Source organism: Bos grunniens, chromosome 18 (assembly GCF_055505025.1).
Source record: "Bos grunniens cultivar Pamir isolate PY7600 chromosome 18, Bosgru_T2T1.0, whole genome shotgun sequence".
NCBI lineage: Eukaryota > Metazoa > Chordata > Mammalia > Artiodactyla > Bovidae > Bos > Bos grunniens.
Genome location: NC_141182.1, coordinates 50,833,268 through 50,853,966, shown reverse-complemented (window position 1 = coordinate 50,853,966; position 20,699 = coordinate 50,833,268). Strand labels below are relative to the sequence as shown.

General features: G+C 41.6%; 1 pseudogene; it reads right to left on the bottom strand.

The window, feature by feature from the left end:
* Window positions 1-8,644: 8,644 nt before the first annotated feature.
* On the bottom strand, window positions 8,645-9,386 carry LOC147353911 (thyroid transcription factor 1-associated protein 26 pseudogene; annotated as a pseudogene).
* Between the last annotated feature and the right edge of the window lie 11,313 nt (window positions 9,387-20,699).

The following is a 20,699-nucleotide window of genomic DNA, read 5'->3' as shown; positions in this document are numbered from 1 at the left end:
TGCATTCCCAGTTTCCCTCCTTGAGGCAAATAGAGGCCTCAGGTGCATCCAGCGCTATTGGAACCGCCAGCCTCCTGGGCCCCGCCTTGGGAAGCACGGAGCTTCTTGGAGTCCACACCGTCGTCCACACGCTTCCCCTCCAGGGCAGTCCTCACACTCCGGGGGCTCCTCTGTGGCGCAGAGCTTCTCCTTCCCTCTGTTCTGACCCTATTCTGTCCCTAGAAGACTGGCACCCGAGCCCTGCGCCCCTGACTCCTCTCGGGGCTGCCCGGGTTCCTTTGGCCCCTCCGCTGAGATCAGGAGCCGGTCGGCGCGGGTGCCGTCCCTGCTGCCCACAGGACGCGTCCTCAGGGCTCCCCTCCGGAATGTCCCGTTTGGCACCTCACAGCCTTCCACCCCGCTGGGATTCAGGTCCCTCAGCCTTCCTGCCCCAAGGACCCTGTTCTTCCAATTGCTTCTGGTTTCCCTCCAGATCTCCTTGCCAAAATTGGGCCTCCGTGTACTGGGGCCAGGTTACATCTGAGAGAGATAGTTTTAAGTGAAATGGAAAAACTAGCTTTACTGCTTTGCCACACAAGGGGGACCAAACAGGCAAATTGCCCTCAAGACTGTGTCCTGGGACTTCCCTGGGGGTCCAGTGGTTTAGAGTCCACCTTGAAATGCAGTGGACGTGGGTTCGATCCCTGGTGGGGAATCTAAGATCTCACAGTCCAGGAGCAGCTGAGCCCTCGCCCCACAGCTGGTGAGTCTTTGCGCTACAAGCAAGATCCCATCAGATGTAGGGACTATCCTACATCTGCAAATCAGAACCAAGGCAGCCAAATAAATAGATAAATAAATAAAATATTAAAATAAAGGAAAGGCCATGTGTCTGGTCCTGGAGGGGTTTGAGGAGTCTTACATTGTTCAAGGAGCAGAGCCTGATCAACTCGAGGACGCTCTTCTGTTGGGTCTGTGATGAGGTCTCGGGGAGCAGCAGCATCACCCTTGTGGTTCCAGGCGGTCTCAGGTCTTCCTGCTTGTGGGCTTCTTCCATCTGGCAGAGGTTTCAGATTCTGTAAAAGGGGTCAAAGGTCCTGGCTCCGAATATTATCGATAGCCCTTGAGGCAGAACTAGCAGTCCATGAGTTTGTTTAATTGCTACGATATTATTATTTTGACTTCTTTGACAGTTTCCTTTATTTCTGTATTTTCTCACTGCTATGATTAAAGACATTCTTGACTAAAGTTGTTTTTCATAGATCAAAGGCAGGTGCACGTGGGTGGGGATCTACGAAGGCCTCGTAAGTTCCTTCTGGGCTACAATTCCAAGGGGAGTCAACCTATCTGATTTGAGGAAAGGACACAAGAGCTGGAAATAATCTCAAGTACCAAGCTTTGTTAGCATCAACAGTTTGTGTTAAGGAAATATTATTTCTCTCTTTGATCACTTTATCCTAGCCCCTGGACAAACATTTGCAAAATATGAAAGCATATTACAATGAGAATAATGATTAATGATTTGTGATATTTTTCAAAAGAGTCCTCCTATTATAGAGGGCCACAAGCAAGATGAGTTTTCGAGTGTTTCCATCTGATAAATACGTCATGTCCCAGTGGTCCTTGCTGTGAGGCTAGAGCTTGAATTGTCTCGCTCAGAATTAGTGTTGCAACCAGAGAAAGCCTTACTAGCAATGAAGAGCCTATGTGCTACATCAAAGACCAGCTTCCAAGAATGCCTAAATAAGTAAATCATAAAACCATAGGTACAAAAAAGAGTCTCAGACTGAATTCCAGAAGACAAGGAACCAACACCATTCTAACCTCAGGAAGTCCAGGCCCAAATCCTGTCATTTGATTTTGCTTGCCAATTTCTCTCTTCATAAGGGCCCCGACATATGAAGATTATTGCAAATGTCATGAGACGGTCATTTTTATTTACCTGATAAGGCTGCTCAGAGTTAAGCATCTCTAACTTCTGAGAAACCAAGCAAGAGAAAAGTAACATATTTCTGTTTTACTCACAGAGGGCATTTATTCAATTGCTGTCAATCATTAGTAGCTTGAGGGGAAGGGCTGGGCTTTATCTAGAAAGCCAACAGATCAATAATATTTCAGAGCAAAAAAACCCCCATAAACTTTAAAACTATATTTACAAGTTGACTCAGTATTTCATCTTTTGTTAAACACTTTTATAATACCAGCAGGGTTTTTTAATTGGGATTTTAAAATATCTTATCCAGTTAGTTGCCTGGTATAGTGTGAAACTGATCAGACATCAGTGCTCATCAAAATGGTCTCTGCTATGAATCTTCTTGGAGATGAAGACCTTTTGCAAAACCATCCAAGTACAATAACTATGTACTTATATATATATATATTATATATATATAATAACTATGTGTGACTGACTTAAAGACTGAAAGATATGGTGACACAACTGAGCACAATGTAATGGGTTAAGAAACTTGGTTACAATAACCAGAATTATGACTTGGTAGCAGAACTTGGTATGCCCTGGTATGTCCTAATTATGACATTGGGACCTACCACGTTCGTAGGAATTCCATATTTTTTTTTTTTTTGCAAAACTCTAATAATAATATCCATCCCAGTATAACCTGAGAAGGCTTCTCATTCACTTGATAATGCTCCCCATGGTGTTTAACATACCAGTGATGCTAGTTAATCTAATATTCCCCTCTGAGATGCCTCACAGTTCCTCTGGAACACTCGGAGTTAGCTAGAGAAAGAGACTTACCATCTGTTCTCCAAGGCAGCTCGTATTCCAGAAAAAGTTTATTCTGTTAACAGAGAGAGAAAACCAAATTCCAGAATTGTTGCAGCTTACTATTAATAATAAAAGTTATTTACTTAATTAACTTATATTTAATCATAATCAATCCTGAAATGTACACAATTCTTGCTAAAGTCACATCATGAGAAATGCTGGGCTGGAAGAAGCAGAAGCTGGAATCAAGATTGCCGGGAGAAATATCAATAACCTCAGATATGCAGATGACACCACCCTTATGGCAGAAAGCAAAGAAAAACTAAAGAGCCTCTTGATGAAAGTTAAAGAGGAGAGTGAAAATTTGGCTTAAAGTGCAATATTCAAAAACTAAGATCATGGCATCAGGTTCCATCACTTCATGGGAAACAGATGTGGAAACAGTGGAAGCAGTGAGAGACTTTATTTTGGGGGGCTACAGAATCACTGCAGATGGTGACTGCAGCCATGAAATCAAAAGATGCTTACTCCTTGGAAGGAAAGTTATGACGAACCTAGATAGCATATTAAAAAGCAGAGACAGTACTTTGCCAACAAAGGTTCATCTAATCAAGGCTATGGTTTACCAGTGGTCATGTATGGATGTGAGAGTTGGACTGTGAAGAAAGCTGAGTGCTGAAGAATTGATGCTTTTGAACTGTGGTGTTGGAGAAGACTCTTGAGAGCTCCTTGGACTGCAAGGAGATCCAACCAGTCCATCCTAAAGGAGACCAGTCTTGTGTGTTCATTGGAAGGACTGGTGCTGAGTCTGAAACTCCAATTTGTTTTTAGTAGATGTTAAATCATATCACATTAGCAAAATCCCTTAAAACTGAAGATCAAGAAATAGGCAATTTAATTTTTGTATCAACAGTATATTTTATAACATATAAGACATGCATATCTTAGGGTACAATTTTTCTTTCTGTCGTACGACATATGTACTTAGTAAATTCAAAAATGTTTAGTGTTTTTTCATAAAAGGAAAGGTAAGTAAACATAGACTTGTTCAGCACTCAATGTTTCACTGTTTTCTCTAAAATTGATTTACATTTTCAGTGAATTCTCATCATTGAATTTAATTTAACAAAACTATAATGGTTTAAATTCCTGAGCGTCCAAAATACAAAGTGTAATTCTTTTCAAGAGCTTACCTAAAAGCTTCTATACCATTTATCTCAGTTATTTATGACAGTTATCAGTGTGAGTGAACTTTCTTGCTGACAACTTTTGCCACAGGTATGACCTAGTGACTAGCAGTAGAGCTAAGTACAGAAAAGAATGTTGGTGTCTCGTGTCTCCAGTAATCAGACACAGTTAAGAAGCTAAACTGATGTCAGTACCACACAGAGACTTAATACTGGACATTTGCCAGATTTTGTGACTCAGAAATACTCCATTTGTAAGCACTTATTGTACTTTGAGTTAATGGAATAGAGCTCATTTAGAAGTTAACCTCAGGAATGTTTTCTAAAGACAAAGACACTCATGGAGACAAACACATGAGCAGAGATCTGCTTCATCATTTTACATTTCATGAATCAGGCCCTGCAATTAAACATGTCAGTTGATGAAAAACAGAGAGAACCGTCAAATGTTTACACTTGAGGCCAAAGGCGTCTTTTTCTTTCCTCCTTCCACCCGTCTCCCGGCTCGGTTTCAGTTCTTCTAAATAAGCCAAGGCTGAAATGCAGGCAATGTGGGCTGTGTTTGTATTAATACTTAGGGACATGGTGAGGCTTAACATCAACTTTTCTCCTAAGAATACCTTTGTTCTCTCAGGGTGAGTGTTCTAGAAAACTAAAGTGTGTCATCAAGCCATCTCTCTCCAACTGCACATGCAAAAAAAACCAGTTCTGAAATTTCAAAAGAGTTTCGTCTCAACCATTTTCTCTAAAGTCTAATATTGCGACTACATGGTGTTAAACTATTTTGTCTTTATTGATATGTTTAAACGTGTAGGTCATTTTGCACCAGTCATCCAAAATGTGTCCTACGAGGTTATCAGAGGAAATCAAAGGAGCATTTCCCATTTTTGATCAGACACCCATGAGCAAAATGCAAACCAGATCTCATTAGCTGATGGAAATCTTATATGAGGCGGAGGACACCAGAAAGCATAAAGCTCAGAGTGGCTGTTTCCAATTCCTGCCAAGTCCATGACCTGAGTCCTTAGACCTCACAGGTGGAATTTCCAACATGAAAACTAAACAGACAGGCACTCAACGTTCCCCAGATGGAAACAAATGTTCCTCAGATGGACACGTTGAAGGAGCCTCGGATACACAGTGGGGGATTCACCCAGATGCTGGCTGAGATGTCTCAATGTCCAAGATGCTGTCTTTCTCCTTCCTCAAAATAATTGCTTGGAGCAGCAAAATTCAAGCTGGAGGAAGACAGGAACATCCTTGAGGCGAAGGTGGCCTCCCCACCCTCTGGAGCGGCCCTTCCTCTTCCCTCCTCTACGCCTTGGTGTCTCTACTGCCTGCTTGGTGGACCGAGTATGACTGGGGCTCAGCCTTCTTGACACGGGTCCTCAGAATTCAGGCCTCTGAAGGAATCTTCCCAGCGTTCCAACCTTCTGGAAAGAGGCTGCGTGGAGGAAAAATCTAGAGAGTGTGATGGAGCCAGGGGACACCCAGGGGGTCACCCCTAAGCCAACCCCACACTGGTCTCCAAATTTGTTACCCAAATTCAGCCTCTGCACACCAAGGCAAAGTGAAGTTTGTAAGAAAGAAGTTTGGGTGAGGTAGAAAGAAAGAGCTTTACTGCTTTGCTAGGAAAATTGGCCCACATTGGCCTAGTGCCCCCAAGACCGTGAGTGCCAGCCTGGAGTGGGTATGTGGAGTCTTTAGTGTTTATGGAGCCATGGCTGGTGTTGAGGCAGTGGGGAGGCCGCAGAATCAGCCTTCTTGTTCCAGCCAGTCTGGGGTCTACCTGCTGTGGACAGCAGTTCACTTGTTCAGCCTGGTGGGGGTTTCGGTAACTGCAAAATAGCTCACGCATAAGGCACAGAATATTATCAAGAGACCTTGAGGACAAAAAGTCCTTGACTTTGTTTGATGGCTTGTTTGGTATTTTGTCTTGTTTGACATTTTCCCCTTCAGGATCCTCTCACTGCTCTGATGAAATTTATTTTTGGTTTCCCCCATCTGTGCCAGAAGGCATGAGGGATCTTTGTTCCCCGACCTGGATCCTACCTTCAGCCCATGAATTTCACTGGTGGAGTCTCAGCCACCAGACCACCATGGAAGCCCCTAAATGGATTATTTGGTGAAAGATTTTCTACAGACAAAAGGCTGGTGGAGGACTTGACTGGGGGTTTCTTCTGGGAAAGCCTCAGTGGGTCCTGCTTGGTTACAATCTGGCCCTTCCCTGGTCTGCCCCTCCTGGTGTCTCAGCCCTCCAGGAGAAGGAAGTCAGCACAGAAACAGGCAGGAGGCCACAGGAGAGTTCAGATGCTCTTTATTTCTTTAGGGTGAAGTGTACACGTTATCAGGATGGCTGAGGGGTAAAGAATATGCCTGCAATGCAGGACACGCCGGGGACTTGAGTCTGGTCTCTGGATGCCTAAGATCCCCTGGAGTAGCAAATGGCATGCCACTACAGCATTTTTGCCTGGGAAATGCCATGGACATTGGAGCCTGGGGGGCCACAGTCCAAAGGGTCACAAAGAACCACCGAAGAGGCACACAGGCAGGAAGGTAACGTTCGTGTGGTGCCGGTAACAGCAAATATTCCATTTCTATATTTTGTCCTGGTTCCTGCAGTGGAGGAACCAGTACAGGAAGGCAAGCTGGTAATCTTTGTCTCCTGAACACTGTTACCATCATGTTAGTGATGTGTCTCCAGGTTCAAATCAGTCTTGTTGGTTAGGCAGGCAGAGTTGGGATGTGTAAATCATAAGCAAACGGAAATCTTGGTCATAAACATCCCACAGTGATAAGTCCTCTAACACAATAGTGCATTTTCTTAAGACTTCACAAGAGCTGCTCCTCCCCTCTGCTCTGACCCTATTCAGTCCCTTGAAGACTGGCATCTGGGTCCCTGACGCCCCCAGCTTCAACATGGACCCCAGGAGGGCATACTGTGGGCAGGGATTGGAGACAGAGCCCAGGAAGCTGTAGGTGAAAAGGGGATGCTGAGGACTTGGGAAGGGACACCAGCCTCATCAGAGACAAGCCCTTTCTCCCGAGAATCTACCCAGACATCTGGGGATTCCCTAGTGGACTAAGTGGTTAAGAATCTGGCTGGCAATGCAGGTAAGTATATATGAAAAGTTAAAGTGTTAGTTGCTCATTTGTGTCCAACTCTGTGCAACTTCACGGACTGTAGCCCTCCAGGCTCCTTTGTCCATGGAATTCTCCAGGGAAGAACACTGGAGTGGGTGGCCATTCCCTTCTCCAGGGATCTTCCCGACCCAGGGATGGAACTCCATCTACTGCATTGCAGGCAGAATCTTTACCATCTGAGCCACCAGGGAAGCCCATCTACATATAAAATAGAAGAATATAATGTTTCACTTTAACTGATGCCTGGCCTAAATTTCCAGTCATACTAGCCATTGTTTTAAAATATCGCTTATGGGCAGAGACACTGTCAGTCAGTCAGTCAATTGAGTCGCTCAGTCGTATCCGACTCTTTGAGACCCCATGAATCGCAGCACGCCAGGCCTCCCTGTCCATCACCAACTCCCAGAGTTCACTCAGACTCACATTCATCGAGTCAGTGATGCCATCCAGCCATCTCATCCTCTGTCATCCCCTTCTCCTCCGGCCCCCAATCCCTCCCAGCATCAGAATCTTTTCCAGTGAGTCAACTCTTCGCATGAGGTGGCCAAACTATTGGTGTTTCAGCTTTAACATCATTCCTTCCAAAGAAATCCCAGGGCTGATCTCCTTCAGAATGGACTGGTTGGATCTCCTTGCAGTCCAAGAGACTCTCAAGAGTCTTCTCCAACTCCACAGTTCAAAAGCATCAATTCTTCGGCGCTCAGCCTTCTCCACAGTCCAAATCTCACATCCATACATGACCACAGGAAAAACCATAGACTTGACTAGACGGACCTTTGTTGGCAAAGTAATGTCTCTGCTTTTGAATATGCTATCCAGGTTGGACATAACTTTCCTTCCAAGGAGTAAGCATCTTTAGTAATTAGGGTTTTACAAAATTTTCATCTTTGAAGACTATGTTTTCATTTACTTTGGAGCACATTAACTGTTTTAACTGGGGGGGAGCGGTCCCTAGGATGCTGTTTTATGAAACCAATTCACAATCACAAGAAAATTGGTTTAACTTTAATATATGTTACAGTGTCTCTTTTAATTTTTAAATTATCCATATATTACTAAATTAATTGATTGATATTAATTAATATCTATTAATTATTAAAAGAGATAATCACCTAGTGGGTGATTATCCCCACTTCTCCATTTGACACCTGAACCTTACCTGGCCTAAGATTTGGGGGGAAATTTAGAGCATTTCATACTGGATGACTACTAATAATACTGTGGCTTCATCGATTAGAGCCCCCAGACCCAACATCCAATATTGTCAAAACCACTAATTCTGTTCAATCAACAACTGGCACATATTTTGTTTTGTTCAGTGCGTGCGTCAACGGTCTCTCATCTAAGATAGCCTGCACTCCAAAAGGGACACAATTCCCTCTTTCCAGGCTTCCCACAGGTACCCCAAGGGCTCAGCATCTCCATTGCACACCCTCTGGGCAGACAATGTTTTAGCCGCATCCCCCTTTCTCCAGGAGCACAGGTATTGAAACAGGAGCAGAACCCTATGGTCCTTGCCCCCCATGCCCTGCCATGTGCCTGCCTTTCTTCTATCTGAGGAAAACTTTAGTCAAAGAATGACTGCAATCAAAGAAGTGAGAGATGGGAAAGCAAAGGAAAAGAGTCAAAGGAGACTAATAATAACATAGTCATTAAGCATAGCTGTTTCTGAAGGGCTATAGATAATATTCTGAGCCTTATCCTGTGAGCCACATTACAGATACTGAAGCACCAAGTGGAGATGTTAATTACATGATGGCCAGACTGCACCCAGGCCATAAGTTGCCACTGTTTTCCTTCGGAATGCAATTTATGTTGAAAAGTTGTTACATGTTAGGAGGGACAGCCCCTATACAAACCTACTCAATGGCAAGTAGATATTTTTACCCTAAGTTTTTACCCTTAATTCTTTTCCAGTATTTTCTTAGAAAACACTCCATTTGTAAATCCGTATTTGGCTTGCCATTTTGAGAGTCTTTTGGCTCCGCATCTTGAACACTTGCATTTTCTTGTGTTGGTAGAGCCTTGGAGCTTCTCCTCTCTCTTGTTTTTGCCTCTCAAATTCTTGTTTCTTCACAGCACGCGTAGCTTGCTCATATTCTGCCTGTGCCTTTTGGTTTGACGTTTTCTTTTGCTTTGGAATGTTCCATAGAGTATATTCTCGTGCTGCAGTGCCCTTCTGGCAGAAGCCGTTCAGTGCTACAATGTCCTTCAGACAAAGCAAGGTCAGGGGTACCCTGGTTTTCTGGCAAAGACTGCTCACCTTGTTCTAACCAGGATTGGTCAGCTTTTCTCAGCTGCTTGCTGAGTCTTTCCTCTCCAGCTAAATAGAAATGGTTCCGGTGATCAGGGTGTTAGGGCAAGCGCACTGATTGAAACCGCCCACCCTGGCCAGGCACCACAGTAACCATTTGCATGAGTCGTTTTACGACAGGAGCTTGTGGCAAGGAACACGGAACTACTAAGCCTCCACCAACCGAAAGAGTTTGGGAGAGGTCCAAAGGAGACATCGCATGTCCGCCCACCTCCCAGAATCCTTCTCTCCGGCATCCATCTGGCCTGAAGAAGGCGTGCACCACCAGGAAGGACTCTGAGTCAGAATGATTGGCTACAGACAACCCGGAAACTAATCCCATCACCATAAAACCCGAGACCACAAGCCATGTGACAGAGCTGTTCTCCTGGGTTCCATTACCCTATGGCTCTCCACCCGGGTGCCCTTTCCCAAGAAAATCTCTTGCTTTGTCAGCACATGTGTCTCCTCCAGCAATTCATTTCCGAGTGTTAGACAAGAGCCCAGGTTCGGGCCCTGGAAGGGGTCCCCATTCCTGCAACAAGGGTACTGATCTCTGCACTGGGATTTGTCTGAGGTTTGAGCCTTCTTTTCCCTCCAGAGCAATATCTTGGAAGTTTGCTGAATCTTGAGTTTTCTTTGAAATGGGAAGCCTCGTCCCTTGAGAATGCTCCTCCTGAAGGGCTGCAGATGGTTATTACATTGCCACGTTCTCTGCTTCACATTCTTATTTCTGAATCCAAACGATGAGACTCCTTCTCCTCGCATCCCAAAACACCCTGTCCACGCCCCACTCCCCCGACCCATGGTGCCCTCCATCTACAACTTAAAAAAAAAGAAAATCGAAACCTGATACCCGAGTAAAATAAAGATATAAGTAAATGCAGTGCAGTGGATGGTCTGTTTCTTTGGTGTGATTTGCCTGATGTCCAGCCCAGGGTCTCTCACGTGGACCCTAGAGTGGGAGTGGGTCTCCAGCAGGAGAAAGCGCAGGGGTGGGGGTAGGAATCGACAGGAGCCCTCTGTGGGGGGTGGAGGCCAGGGGGCTGGGGTGCAGATGTGGTTCAGAGAAACGGGAAGGTGAGTGGAGGTCCACCTGCTCAAATTGTGGACTTGAGACTAGACCAGTTTTGAGAAAACCCTGTCTCAGTAGCTGAATATTCGGAGAGGCTGTGGTGGCACTGGATGGTTTGAGAAGGCAATCTCTGAAATCAAATCACATCCCAATCAGGATGTATACCAATGGAGCCCAGAGGATAAAGTGGGGGAATGAAAGGGGCATAGAAACCTCCCACAGGCTTCCTGATGTGAACGTTATTGCCCCTGGGACAAAAAGACCCAGATCTGGCATTTCTTAATATATTGTTATGGCTTTCTGAATATTGTAATATTATATTAACATTATATTAGTATAGTATAATATATATTAGTATATATATTAGTATAATATATATAGTATAATATATATTAGTATATATATTAGTATAATATATATAGTATAATATATATTAGTATAATATCATACTATAGTAATTAAATATTAATATAAAATTAAATTTATATAATTTATATTTTTAAAATTTTACCTGAATTTAAAATTTTATATATAATATAAATTTTATTTTTAGTATGATTGAATTAATATTATTAATGATAATAAGTAAGATATATTTATTACTATAATATATATTATATAAATATATATTATATATGTTTTAATTATGTTATATATTAAAATATAATTATATAGTAGATAGTATTATATTATATAATATATAAATTATATATAAAATTATATATATTAGGTAGAATAACATATATTACTCTATAGAATGTATTATATATAAAATATAATATTTCATATAATGACATATATATCATGATATATTTTAGTAATGTATAAAAAATTATAGATAATGTGTTATATATAATATTTTGCAATATGTTATATTATATATAATAAGAATATATGTCCTATATAATATATATTATAAATATACATTTTACATTATATCTAAAGCATATAATTTATATATTATATATTGATGTATTATACTATACATTAATATCAATATAATGTATGTAATAATATATACTCTATAACTCTATTATATAAACTTTTACTATATATTATTATGCTATGTATTATATCATTTTATATGTAATATTTTATTTATATATATTTATTATTATAGATTTTTAGCATATATTAAAACTTATTGCATTTTTAATTGCCTTAAAACTAAAACCAAGTAACAAGCAATTGATTTTCTTTAACAACATTAAATTTTATAACCTATAAGACATACAAATTTTATGGCTAATTTTTCTTTATGTGGTACAATATATGTACTTAGTAAACTGAAATATATTTAGTGTTTTTTTCATAAAAGGCAAAGGTAAGTAAACATAGACTTGTTCACAAGTCAATGTTTCAGTATTTTATCTAAAATTAATTTAACTCTTCAATGAATTCTCATCATGGAAACTAATTTAACAAAACTCAAATTGTTTAAATTCCCGAGAATCCAGAAAAACAAAATATAATTCTTTTAAAGACCTTACATAAAGGCTTTTCTACCATTTATCTCAGTTATTTATGACAATATATCACTATGGGTCAACTTTTGTGCTGACAAATTTTGCAACAGCTGTGACCTACTGACTAGCAGTAGAACTGGGTACAAGGAAAGTTGGTGCTGAGGCTAAATGTTGGTGTCTCGTGCCTCTAGTAATCAGACACAATTAAACAAGCTAAACTGACATCAGTACCAGACAGAGACTTAATATTGAACATTTCTCAGATTTTGTGAGTCTTAGAAATTTGTAAGCACATATTTTTCTTTAAGTCAATGGAATGGAGCTCATTTAGAAGTTAATCCCAGGAATATTTTCTAAAGATAAAGACACTCACTGAGACACACACACGAGCAGAGATCTGTTTCATCATTTTACATTTCATGAATCAGGCACTGCATTTAAGCTTGTCGGTTTATGAAAAAGAGAGAGAATAACAAATGTACACACTTGAGGTCAAAGGCTTCTTTTTCTTCCCTCCTTCCACCCCTCTCCCCCTGCTCAGTTTCAATCCTAAGTAAGCCAAGGCTGAAACGCAGGCAATGTGGCCTGTGTTTGTATTAATACTTCAGGGGCATGGTGAGACTTAACATCAACTTTTCTCCTAAGAATATCTTTATTCTCTAAGGGTGAGTCTTCTGGAAAACGCAAACCTTCAGCCTTTTACTTGGCCAATCTAGTTTGACTTCTAAAGGAATTACTGTTCACCCTGGAGTAATTGATTCAGATTATAAAGGAGAAATTCAAATTAGGATGCCATCTCAGATTTTATGGCAATTAAAAGGGGGGGATAAAATTGCTCAGTTACTCCTTTTACCTTACATTTCTATTAACTTCTATTTCTATTAACTCCTCTAATGATGTACGGATGGGCGGATTTGGCAGTACAGATCAAAAACAGTCCTCTTGGACATCATTAGTATCTGAATTTGCCCGACTGACTATAAATATCAAAATTAATGGTAAAAGATTTTCTGGTCTTCTCGACACTGAATCTGATATTACTATTATTTCCAAACATTTATGGCCCCAAATCCTGGCCTGTACAAAAAATTTCTTGCCAGATTGCAAGGATTTCTCAAACCAAAGTACAAGAGGTTTATCAGAGTACTCAAATTTATCCATGTGAGGAACCAGAAGGCCAACCCCTTAATCTAATAGGAAGGGACTTACTTATGCAATGGCAAACTCAGATATACATTCCACATTTTTCCTAGGGGCCACTGCTCATTTAACAAACAATACAATTATTAAAATAACTTGGAAGAATGACGAGCATATTTGGACAGAGCAGTGGCCCTTCATGAAAGAGAAATTACAGGTGGCTAAGGGACTTATAGATACGCAACTAGAATTAAAGCATATTGAGGAATCTTGTTCTCCTTGGAACTCTCCAATTTTTGCTATAAAAAAGAAATCTAACAAATGGCATCTCCTAACAGACCTTAGAAAAGTTACTGCATCTATGAAACCTATGGGTGCATTACAACCAGGGATCCCATCACCTACCACTATTCCTCAAAATTGACATATTATTATTATTGATTTACAAGATTGCTTTTTTAATATACCTTTACACCCTTTAGACCGAGAGAGATTTGCTTTCTCTCTCCCTTATCCTAATCATATTGGACCTCATAAACAGTACCAACGGAATGTACTGCCACAAGGAATGATGAATTCTCCCACCATGTGTCAGTACTACATAGCCAAAGCCCTTGAGTCTGTGAGAAAGCAATTTCCTAACTTTCTTGTTATTCACTATATGGATGATATATTGTTTTCAGCTCCATCTAGCTTAGAAACTCAACACATGTTTGATATAGCTCAATTATGCTTAAGAAACTCTGGATTAATCATTGCCCCTGAAAAAATTCAAACCTCTACACCTTACCATTACTTGGGGTTTGTTGTTAATAGACAATGTATTACTCCCCAACTAACTCAGATCCGTACCGATAAATTATCAACCGTAAATGATTTTCAAAAGCTCTTAGGTGATATAAATTGGATTAGACTTTCTTCAGGCATTGCTAATTATCAACTGAATAACCTATTTAATACTTTAAAAGGAGATCCTGATTTAAATAGCCCTCGTTCACTTTCTCAGGAGGCACGAGAGGAACTCTATTTTGTGCAAAATAAATTACAAAAACAATTTCCTACTCGCATCAAACTAGATTTACCTCTGGAATTGTTTATACTCCCCTCTCCTCATTCTCCCACAGGACTTCTTGCCCAACAAGAACACCCAGTAGACTGGATCTACACCCGTTTTAGGGGAATAAAGTCACTTACACCCTACCTTGATTTAATTGCTCTAATCATTATCAATGGAAGAAATAGGACTAAAACTCTAATTGGCTCTGATCCTCATAAAATTATAATACCTATCAATAAATCTCAATTTGAGAACACATTACAAACTTCTACCAATTTCCAAATAGCTTTTCTGGAATATTTTGGAGAAATTTCATTTCATTATCCTTCTGGTAAGCTGTGGAATTTCTTCAAAAATACTGAATTTATTATTTCTCGCATTATCAGCTCACAGCCTATACCACAGGTCGAGGTTTTTCTCTATAGATGGGACTAAAAACGGAATGATGCTAAAGCAGTACTTTGGCCACCTCATGCGAAGAGTTGACTCACTGGAAAAGACTCCGATGATGGGAGCGACTGGGGGCCGGAGGAGAAGGGGACGACAGAGGATGAGATGGCTGGATGGCATCGCTGACTCGATGGACGTGAGTCTGAGTGAACTCCGGGAGTTGGTGATGGACAGGGAGGCCTGGCATGCTGCGACTCATGGGGTCGCAAAGAGTCGGACACGACTGAGTGACTGAACTGAAAAACGCCAAAGCTTCATTCTGGTGTCTTACGGAATATAAAATCTTTTATACTGAATTTCATTCTGCTCAACAAAATGAATTATATGCTCTTATTCAAGTTATTTGCCTACATCCTTACCCCATTAATATAGTCTCTGACTCTATATATTGTTTTTGTATTAAAAAATATAGAAACCTCCACCATAAACTCCAATCAACCTATTATTCAGCAACTCTTTTTCGAACTAAATCTGTTGTTAGAAACCTCAATTCTCCCATTTATATTACACATATTCGAGCACATTCTTGTCTTCCTGGCCCCATGACTTATGGTAATGAGCAAGCTGATGAAATGGTTTCCTTTGCTACTCCAGAGGAACAGCATGCTCTGTTGTATAACAATGCTGGCTCCCTACACCAGCTATGGAAAATCCCATACCGCCAGGCTAAAGAAATTGTTAGTAATTGCTCTACTTGTAGACCTCTACATCTTCGACCTATTGCACAAGGTATTAATCCTCGTGGTGTGCAACCTAATGAACTATGGCAAATGGATGTAACTCATTGCCCTGAACTTTCTCCATGTTCTTTCTTGCATGTCTGTATCGACACTAATTCTTTTATTTGGGCCACACCTCTTCTCAGTGAGGCTACACAACACGTTATAACTCATTTATTAGCTTGTTTTGCTGGAATGGAAACTCCTGCTGCTGCTGCTGCTAAGTCCCTTCAGTCGTGTCCGAATCTGGGCGACTCCATAGATGGCAGCCCACCAGCCTCCGCCGTCCCTGGGATTCTCCAGGCAAGAATACTGGAGTGGGTTGCCATTTCCTTCTCCAATGCATGAAAGTGAAAATGAATATAACTCACTTATTAGCTGGTTTTGCTGGAATGGGAACTCCTGCTGCTGCTGCTGCTAAGTCGCTTCAGTCGTGTCCGACTCTGTGCATCTCCATAGAGGGCAGCCCACAGGCTCCGCCGTCCCTGGGATTCTCCAGGTAAGAATACTGGAGAGGGTTGCCATTTCCTTCTCCAATGCATGAAAGTGAAAAGTGAATATAACTCACTTATTAGCTGGTTTTGCTGGAATGGGAACTCCTAGTTCTTTAAAAACAGACAATGGTCCTGCCTATATTTCTAGACACTTTAAACAATTTTTACAATCTTTTTCTATTAAACATATTACAGGTGTTCCTTATAATCCACAGGCACAAGGCATAGTCGAACAAGCACATCACACACTAAAGCTGCAAATAAAAAAGTTAAAAAAGGGGGAATACACAGCAACACTACTATCTTCCTTATTTAAAGCAGACTTTACTAGATTCCAACAAAAGACATTTTCTAAACCTATAACTACTGTTAATACAGCTTTATTTGTTTTAAATTTTTTAAACTTACCACAGGGAAATATGCAGAAAAGCATTTCAAGGAATTGAAGGACACTTCTCTTCCTCTGCCCATTTGGTACCAAGATGGGTTAACGAAAAAATGGAAATCGGGGAACTAATCTTACAGGGAAAAGGGTAGGCTTGTATTTCCCCAGTTGGATCCAAGGAACTCACATGGCTTCCTCTTCAGAAGACTCGACCCAAGGGGGCCCCCGGCCTTCAAAATGGAGACGGAACAACAAGGACCCCAGGAGAAAGAAATTCCAATACGGGCCATGGCGGGTCTAAAGATCACCAGGAAGCACCGTCTTCGGCGGCATCACCTTTATGATCTCCCCACTTGGGGACAAATAAAAACTCTTACTAATCGAGCTGAAAATTTGGCCTCTCAACAGGGAATGCCTTGGAGTCCTGAATAGATTGTCCTGGCAATGCTCAGTCTTTTGGCCTGTATCTCCCCTTGCTCGAGCTCTGACTAACCAAGTTTACATACCCAGATCAGATCAGTCGCTCAGTCCTGTCCAACTCTTTGTGACCCCATGAATCGCAGCACGCCAGGCCTCCCTGTCCATTAACAACTCCTGGAGTTCACTCAGACTCATGTCCATCGAGTCAGTGATGTCATCGAGCCATCTCATCCTCTGTTGTCCCCTTCTCCTTCTGCCCCCAATCCCTCCCAGCATCAGAGTCTTTTCCAATGAGTCAACTCTTTGCATGAGGTGGCCAAAGTACTGGAGTTTCAGTTTAGCATCATTCCTTCCAAAGAAATCCCAGGGCTGATCTCCTTCAGAATGGACTGGTTGGATCTCCTTGCAGGCCAAGGGACTCTCAAGAGTCTTCTCCAACACCACAGTTCAAAAGCATCAATTCTTCGGTGCTCAGCCTTCTTCACAGTCCAACTCTCACATCCATACATGACCACAGGAAAAACCATAGCCTTGACTAGACGGACCTTTGTTGGCAAAGTAATGTCTCTGCTTTTGAATATGCTATCTAGGTTGGTCATAACTTTCCTTCCACGGAGTAAGAGTCTTTTAATTTCATGGCTGCAGTCACCATCTGCAGTGATTTTGGAGCCCAGAAAAATAAAATCTGACACTGTTTCCACTGTCTCCCCATCTATTTCCCATGAAGTGGTGGGACCAGATGCCATGATCTTAGTTTTGTGAATGTTGAGCTTTAATCCAATTTTTTCACTCTCCACTTTCACTTTCATCAAGAGGCTTTTGAGTTCCTCTTCACTTCCTGCCATAAGGGTGGTGTCATCTGCATATCTGAGGCTATTGATATTTGTCCCGGCAATCTTGATTCCAGCTTGTGTTTCTTCCACTTCAGTGTTTCTCATGGTGTACTCTGCATAGAAGTTAAATGAACAGGGTGACAATATATAGCCTTGACGAACTCTTTTTCCTATTTGGAACCAGTCTGTTGTTCCATGTCCAGTTCTAACTGTTTCTTCCTGACCTGCATACAGATTTCTCAAGAGGCAGATCAGGTGGTCTGGTATTCCCATCTCTTTCAGAATTTTCCACAGTTTATTGTGAGCCACACAGTCAAAGGCTTTGGCATAGTCAATAAAGCAGAAATCGATGTTTTTCTGGAACTCTCTTGCTTTTTCCATGATCCAGGGGATGTTGGCAATTTGATCTCTGGTTCCTCGGCCTTTCCTAAAATCAGCTTGAACATCAGGAAGTTCATGGTTTACATACTGCTGAAGCCTGGCTTGGAGAATTTTGAGCATTCCTTTACTAGCGTGTGAGATGAGTGCAATTGTGTGGTAGTTTGACCATTCTTTGGCATTGCCTTTCTTTGGGATTGGAATGAAAACTGACCTCTTTCAGTCCTGTGGCCACTGCTGAGTTTTCCAAATTTGCTGGCATATTGAGTGCAGCACTTTCACAGCATCATCTTTCAGGATTTGGAATAGCTCAACTGGAATTCCATCACCTCCACTAGCTTTGTTCGTAGTGATGTTTTCTAAGGCCCACTTGACTTCACATTCCAGGATGACTGGCTCTAGGGCAGTGATCACACCATCATGATTATCTGGGTCGTGAAGATCTTTTTTGTACAGTTTTTCTGTGTATTCTTGCCATCTCTTCTTAATAACTTCTACTTCTGTTAGATCCATACCATTTCTGTCCTTTATCGAGCTCATCTTTGCATGAAATATTCCTTTGGTATCTCTGATTTTCTTGAAGAGATCCCTAGTCTTTCCCATTGTGTTGTTTTCCTCTATTTCTTTGCATTGATCGCTGAAGAAGGCTTTCTTATCTCTTCTTGCTATTCTTTGGAACTCTGCATTTATATGTTTATGTCTTTCCTTTTCTGCTTTGCTTTTCTCTTCTCTTCTTTTCACAGCTATTTGTAAGGCCTCCCCAGACAGCCATTTTGCTTTTTTGCATTTCTTTTCCATGGGGATGGTCTTGATCTCTGTCTCCTGTACAATGTCACAAACCTCATTCCATAGTTCATCAGGCACTCTATCTATCAGATCTATGCCCTTAAATCTATTTCTCACTTCCACTATATATTCATAAGGGATTTGATTTAGGTCATACCTCAATGGTCTAGTGGTTTTCCCTACTTTCTTCAATTTCAGTCTGAATTTGGCAATAAGGAATTCATGGTCTGAGCCACAGTCAGCTCCTGGTCTTCGTTCCAGCTCCTTCTCCATCGTTGGCTGCAAAGAATATAATCAATCTGATTTCAGCGTTGACCATCTGGTGATGTCCATGTATAGAGTCTTCTCTTGTGTTGTTGGAAGAGGGTGTTTGTTATGACCAGTGCATTTTCTTGGCAAAACTCTATTAGTCTTTGCCCTGCTTCATTCTGAATTCCAAGGCCAAATTTGCCTGTTACTTCAGGTGTTTCTTGACTTCCTACTTTTGCATTCCAGTCCCGTATAATGAGAAGGACATCTTTTTTGGATGTTAGTTCTAAAAGGTATTGTAGGTCTTCATAGAACCGTTCAACTTCAGCTTCTTTAGCATTACTGGTTGGGGCATAGACTGGGATTACTGTGATATTGAATGGTTTGCCTTGGAAACAAACAGAGATCATTCTGTCGTTTTTGAGATTGCATCCGAGTACTGCATTTCGGACTGTTTTGTTGACCCTGAAGGCCCCTCCATTTCTTCTGAGGGATTCCTGCCCACAGTAGTAGATATAATGCTCATCTGAGTTAAATTCACCCATTCCAGTCCATTTGAGTTCACTGATTCCTAGAATGTCGACATTCACGCTTGCCATCTCTTATTTGACCACTTCCAGTTTGCCTTGATTCATGGACCTGACATTCCAGGTTCTTATGCAATATTGCTCTTTACAACATCGGACCTTGCTTCTATCACCAGTCACATCCACAGCTGGGTATTCTTTTTGCTTTGGCTCCATCCCTTCCTTCTTTTTGGAGTTATTTCTCCACTGATCTCCAGTAGCATGTTGGGCACCTACTGACCTGAGGAGTTTCTCTTTCAGTATCCTATCATTTTGCCTTTTCATACTGTTCATGGGGTTCTCAAGGCAAGAATACTGAAGTGGTTTGCCATGCCCTTCTCCAGTGGACCACATTCTGTCACATCTCTCTACCATGATCTGCCCGTCTTGGGTTGCCCCACAGGCATGGCTTAGTTTCATTGAGTTAGACAAGGCTGTGGTCCTAGTGTGATTAGATTGACTAGTTTTCTGTGAGCATGGGTTCAGTGTGTCTGCCTTCTGATGCCCTCTTGCAACACCTACCGTCTTACTTGGGTTTCTCTTACCGTGGGCGTGGAGTATCTCTTCACGGCTGATCCAGCAAAGCGCAGCCATTGCTCCTTACCTTGGACGAGGGGTATCTCTCACCGCCGCCCTTCCTGACCTTCAATGTGGGATAGCTCCTCTAGGCCCTCCCCCCTCTATTGCAGGTCATAGAATGGACAGAGATAAGACCGATCTTATCAACCAATGACTCCACCCATATGCCCCCTCCCTAGAACCTGAAAGGGCTCTCACACCCTGGGGAGTAGGGAAAACTAATTAACATCTCTTTAGGCTCTGAAGTCCTTCCCTTGTGCGTGGGCCCAGCAGAATTGTGCATAAACATTAGCCGACAAACTTGGGCTTTCGCCCTGCCTCCCAAAAAGAATTTTCGGACACTGCTTGGGTTATTTACTGCCCTTTCTTTGTCTATGAACCACGTTTATACTACTGAGACTTTAGGGAAAGTGTTAGGGAAAGAGTTAGGTAAAGAACAAAGAACGTTATGCAAAGGGTTTACTTATAAGAACTTTACATATACTCCTGTTCGTTGGGACTAATGTCAAGCCAAATCAGTAAAATTAATGTTTGTGGCTTATCACATAATTCTTGATTGGGGACCCCATGGTATGTGGTTCTCTAACTGCTCAGAAGAGGTTAATAGCACGGTGTGTGATTATGTTATACAAGTCACATGGAAGGTCACTGACAATACGATGGAACATTACCATGGCAAAGGACTTCTTGGGTGGCTTGACGGTGGATTAGCCCCACTTCGTCCTAGGATAGTCCTCGATAAACAGAGTGGGCCTGAACAATGACACA